The sequence below is a fragment of the Chenopodium album genome, chromosome 15 (assembly GCF_948465745.1).
Source record: "Chenopodium album chromosome 15, dcCheAlbu1.1, whole genome shotgun sequence".
Taxonomy (NCBI): domain Eukaryota; kingdom Viridiplantae; phylum Streptophyta; class Magnoliopsida; order Caryophyllales; family Amaranthaceae; genus Chenopodium; species Chenopodium album.
In genome coordinates, this window is record NC_137848.1 from 38,389,464 (window position 1) to 38,396,049 (window position 6,586).

Sequence of the window (6,586 nt, forward strand, 5' to 3'; positions counted from 1 at the left end):
ATATTAAATGATTCAAGAAATCAAATAAGTTGAACAGTCATTTTTAGACCGTCTAACTTTTCTGAAGTTCATTTTAGAACTTCTCAATGGGTGTTTGAACGGTCTTTTTATGCCGTCAGACTTTATTAAAATTCAATTAATGAATCAATAATAATAATAATAATAATAATAATAATAATAATAATAATAATGAAAACTATTATTATTATTTTAATGCATCAACATTATTAGTGGAGGATAAATCAATCATATTATTTTGTTACCTCCAATATTCAATATGCCGGCCAAGTGCACTACTTGAACCGGTAACTTTCCTGGTTGCCGTTTGGGAAGTTCTTCAAGGAAGGTTGGACGGTCATGGCTTTAAAATCCCATAGTAGCTCAAACTCAATGTTGCCTTTGAACCGCTTTTAAGTTCTAGGAAACTGAGCTCAAATAATGAATTGGCGCTACAGTTATTTAGGCGGCATTTATACCATTCAAATGTTCAATCCATGTAATTGAGTAGCTTAGCCCCTTTAATGGTAGACGGCTTTTAGAGGTACGTATCAGCCTCTTTTTTGAGTGACCTTACACACGGCACCACCCAACTTAATTGAACTTTCCGCTTACACTAATGGCGCTAGCCGCCTGGCCTCCATTATGTGAGTCAGCATATATGCCGCTTGACATACCTTGGCTCTTTAAATGCCTCACTAGCATATGCACTCACAGTCGGCTATTGAGCTGCTTTAAAATATTAGGAAAAGATAATATAATATCTTAGTAATATCTTATTAATTGGCAAAGATAAATAATTGCTATATTGTTAGTATTATCTTAGGTAAGTATGATAAACTTCCTAAGTTAGATAGACTTTAGTCCTTGTGGCTCAAGGCAATTCTTGTATAAATATCTTATGATGGTGGAGGAATAAATCAAGCTTGGTTTGCTAATTATCGTAACATGGTATCGGAGCGGGTTAACTAAAATTTTTTTTTTTTTTTCAATCATACCTTAAACAATGGGGGACACCCCACCACCTCCACCATATCGTGCTGCTGCTCCTTTCCCGAACCTCACTGCCGAGCAGTGGCAGGCTGTCATGGCAGTCATGGGTAATAATTCAACACCATCTCATCGAGTGAACGGTAAGTGGATTATCGACACTGGGTGTTCTCATCATGTCACCGGTGATCTATCTTGTTTGTTGGATGTGCACGATGTTCCTTCATGCAATGTTGGCTTACCAGATGGTCAAAACGTAGTAGCCATGAAAGAAGGAATTGTGAAAATAACGGAAAAAATTACTCTTTTCAATGTGCTTTATGTTCCTAAATTAAATTGTAACTTAATTTCGGTTTCACAATTATGCTCTACTAATAATTGTGAAGTCACAACTAACTCTCTAACATGTACTATACAGGACCAACGCACGAGGGAGGTGATTGGAACGGGTGATCTTAAGGATGGACTATACTATCTTCGGGAGGAGGAATCGATTGCGGCTATTTCAGTTGAAGATACCCTAAAACTTTGGCATAAGCGGTTGGGCCACCCTTCCGAAAAAGTTGTAAAGCTACTTCCTTTTTTAAGCAATTCTAGTGGTCATTTAAATAAAGATTGTGAAGTGTGTCATCGTTCTAAGCACACTAGAGACAAATTTCCTTTAAGTGATAATAAAGCTTCTCGTATTTTTGAAGTAGTACATTGTGATTTATGGGGACCCTATGATGAACCCTCCTCGTGTGGTGCACATTATTTTTTAACCTTGGTAGATGATTTTTCTCGTGCCGTTTGGATATATTTGCTACTTGATAAAACTGAGGTGTTTAAGATGTTTATGTCATTTATTGCCATGGTTGATAGACAATTTTCTCAGAAAATAAAAATTGTCCGGAGTGATAATGGTACCGAATTTTTTTGCATGAAAAATTATTTCCTTGCCCAGGGTATTATATTCCAAACCTCATGTGTAGGCACTCCTCAACAAAACGGGAGGGTAGAGAGAAAACACCAACACATTCTCAATGTTGCTCGTGCTCTTAGATTTCAGGGGGGGTTACCAATATATTTTTGGGGAGAGTGTGCTCTTGCGGCAGCTCATATTATTAATCGTACACCTTCTGTGCTTTTAGACAATAAAACACCTTATGAATTGTTGTTTGGAACCCCACCTCTATTTAGTGAATTGCGTGTGTTTGGCTCCTTGTGTTTTGCTCATAATCAAAAGGCGAAAGGGAATAAATTTGCAAGCCGTAGTAGGAAGTGTGTTTTTGTTGGGTATCCCTTTGGGAAGAAGGGATGGTATTTATTTGATTTAGATAAAAAGGAATTTTTTGTGTCACGTGATGTGCGTTTTTTTGAGGACGTTTACCCTTATTTGGATGCCGAAAGCACCAACATTGATACTACTACGGATGGCATACAAGCTACAATAAATATGGGGGAAAATTGTGACAATATCCCACCCATATTCGACAGTGAGGAGGGGCAGCCTAGGCAGCAGCCTACGGACCCAGCCACCCCTCCCTCACCGCAGCAGGTGGCTGCGCAACACCACAGCCCTGCCACGGCTGCCTCCCCCACCTCGGCAGCAGCAGGGGCTGATCAGCGTGAGGACACCACGGCCCCCGAGTTAATGGGGCGTGGTCATCGTCCTAAATATGCCAACACCAAATACCGTGATTTTGTAACTCATACTCATGTGGCGCGAAATAGTCCATCCGAAGCTTCACTTAATCCAATTGCTACTCCTCCCTCAGGTATGCCGTATCCTATAGCACATTATGTTAGTTGTGATAAGTTTTCTGCAAAACACCGAAATTTTGTTGCAGCTATTACAGGAGGGAAGGAGCCTCGATCATTCAAAGAGGCAATGCAAGATCATGGTTGGAAGATGGCCATGAAAGAGGAAATGAGTGCTCTAGAAGCCAATGGCACATGGACACTAGAGAAGCTTCCTCCCGGAAAGAAGGCTCTTGGGAGTCAATGGTTGTACAAAATTAAATATAACTCTGATGGAAGCATTGAAAGATTGAAAGCAAGATTGGTTGTTTTTGGTAACCACCAAACCGAAGGCATTGACTATGATGAAACTTTTGCCCCGGTTGTTAAGATGACCACAGTTCGTGCATTTCTCGCCATTGCCGCCTCCAAAAATTGGGAGCTCCATCAAATGGATGTTCACAATGCGTTCCTACATGGTGATTTAGATGAAGAAGTTTACATGAAGCTTCCTCCGGGTTTTTCTACCGATGAACCGGGCCTTGTTTGTCGTCTTCGAAAGTCTCTATATGGCCTCAAGCAAGCTCCTAGATGTTGGTTTGCCAAATTGACTGCGGCATTAAAAAAATATGGTTTTATGCAGTCTTACTCGGATTATTCTCTCTTCACTTACACAAATGGATCTGTTCACCTCAATGTTCTTGTTTATGTGGATGATCTTATTGTTGCAGGGAACAATTCTACAGCTTTGAAATTGTTCAAAAATTACTTAAGTTCTTGCTTCCATATGAAGGACTTGGGTGTGCTAAAATATTTTCTTGGCATTGAGGTAGCAAGAAGTAGTTTCGGCTTGTTCTTATGTCAACGCAAATATGCACTTGACATCGTCTCGGAGACAGGACTCTTAGGGTCAAAACCGGCAGCAACCCCTATGGAGCAAAATCATCAATTAGGCCGAGCAAATGGCCCTATCCTCGAAGATCCGGAGCCTTATAGACGCTTGGTTGGTCGTCTAGTGTATTTGGCAGTGACGAGGCCTGATTTAACATATTCCGTTCATGTCCTTTCTCAATTTATGCAAGCTCCTCAACAAGCTCATTGGGATGCTGCGATCCGGGTTGTGCGTTACTTGAAGAGTACACCGGGACAAGGGATATTGCTGAGTGCGGACAGCAACCTCACGCTCGAAGGGTGGTGTGATGCGGACTGGGCAGCGTGTCCTTTAACGCGTCGTTCAGTCTCGGGTTGGCTTGTTTTTTTGGGTCATTCACCTATTGCGTGGAAGTGTAAGAAGCAGCCTACGGTGGCAACCTCATCAGGTGAATCGGAGTATCGGTCTATGTGCGCCATCACTATGGAACTGAAGTGGCTACGGGGTCTACTTTTGAGTTTGGGTGTGCAACATCCTCGTGCTATACCAATATATTGTGATAGTCAAGCGGCTATACATATTGCTCAAAACCCCGTATTTCATGAACGCACAAAACATATCGAAGTGGATTGTCATTTTGTTCGGGATGCAATTCAAGAAGGTTTGATTGTTCCTCATCATGTGCGTACAAACGAGCAATTGGCCGATTTATTTACTAAGGCACTAGGAAAACAACAATTTGATTACCTACTTAGCAAGTTGGGCATCTTTGACCCAAGTGCTCCAACTTGAGGGGGGGTATTAGGAAAAGATAATATAATATCTTAGTAATATCTTATTAATTGGCAAAGATAAATAATTGCTATATTGTTAGTATTATCTTAGGTAAGTATGATAAACTTCCTAAGTTAGATAGACTTTAGTCCTTGTGGCTCAAGGCAATTCTTGTATAAATATCTTATGATGGTGGAGGAATAAATCAAGCTTGGTTTGCTAATTATCGTAACATAAAAGCTTAATAATCGGAGTCGGAGATATCACAAGCTCCTTGCTGCAGTGTCATGTGACATTTCCTATTTCATGCCACTTGCTCTCAATTTAGCTTTGCCGCCTATGCTTACTCACACAAGTGATGTACCTTTATTGTGAGCATACTGAATTTTATTTTTAAGTACATGCGGTACTCCTCTTGCTGGGCGAATTTCTTGTAGGGTAAGTACATAGACGGCCCAACTGCCGGCTGGACTCATGCTCTTACAATGGACGCTTTATAATCATATACTCGCGCGCCAAAGTTTCTTTGAATGTTAGTCGTTCGGCATTCCATTGAACGAGACCAAGCCCCTATGCCAAACAGTTTTTACCATGTCGCTTGAGTATTAGATTAGTTGTATGTAATCATGCCGTTTAGCTACTCGCTCTAGTGGTTCAGCTCGTAGTACCGCCTTCTATATCCATACGGCTGCCGCCCCACATATTCTCCAACAAATAGCTTGTGCTTGTGGGATGCCATGGTTGAATAGCTTTTAAGTGCCGAATATATCACCTTACCAGAACTTGCTCTAAAAACTTAATGAATAATAAGCTGCTCGTGGAAGGCCATATTGAAGCTTTCACTTAGCTAATATTATTTATTTATTCAATAAGCTCACAAGTGCCGCCTGACTCATGGTCGGCTCACTAAGAGATGTATAATAATGGAGTAGTTCTCCTTTTATATGTATTTATATTTATATACATGCTAATATACATATATAAATATACTTGAGTGATGCATGCCTTTTTTCCACCAAAGTTGTATATACATACAAAATGGTTAAACGTCCATTAGGTGGCTTTTCCTCTTCATTATTTTATTTATTATTATTATTATTATTTTTTTTTTTTTTTTTTTTTTTTGGTAGTAAAGATAATCCCATAGTAATCATAATAATGATTTCTAATTTTGCATACTAGAAATCATATGATATTGAGAGCTGCCTACTCCTTTGCTTTTATTTACATGGTGAGCCCTCAACATGTCAACTGAATGTATGACAACAACCCCTAAACTACATACTGATAAACGGCCCAACCCATGAATTTAGAGTGTCGGCATACTTTAATTTATTACCGCTTGTCCGCTTGGTTTAGCCGCTACTTTGGACGATAAGGGTTAAAAGCTCTTAGATGTTGGTCGGCTTTTATGACCGCCTTACTCATGCATGCCGCACTCAGCCACTCACTATCTTCATGGTCATCTGGCCATCAAGTGCCGGCTGACCTATTGATAGCGATAGCATGGCCACTTTGATGTCGCTTGTATTCATGGAAAGTTCAAGTGCCTGATGGCAATGTGTGTTGCTGCCAGCTATATTTACAAAATATTCTTTCGTATAGTAATTTGGCCATCAATGCTTGCTCGGCTTAAGATAAGCCGTTTGACTATGTATGAAAGTGTAAGATAGTGTAATTCTCCTTAGCCGAGGCATTCTCATTAAAACAATATATATAGGGTTTACAACCTAATCATGAGAATAAACTAAAATACACAAGATATATTTTACAGAATATTTACGAGATAATATTAATATATTATCTAACACACCCCCGCAGTCGAAGCGGGAGGAGGTCGAATGCTGAGACTGTCTCTGAAATCTAGAAATAGTTGGCGAGGTAACCCCTTTGTGAAAATATCCGCATATTGAGATGAAGACGGAACATGTAAGACCTTGATCTCACCAAGGGCGACTTTATCGCGTACAAAATGAATGTCCATCTCAATGTGTATGGTACGTTGGCGTTGTACCGGATTTGAAGATAAGTAAACAGCGGAGATATTATCACAATAAACCAAGGATGCCCGTCGAATAGGGCAATGTAACTCAAGAAGTAGATTCCGGAGCCAACATAATTCAGAAACAACATTAGCAACACCTCTATATTCTGCTTCGGCACTTGATTTGGACAATGTAGCTTGTCGTTTTGCGGACCAAGAGACCAGATTATCACCTAAATAAACACAATACC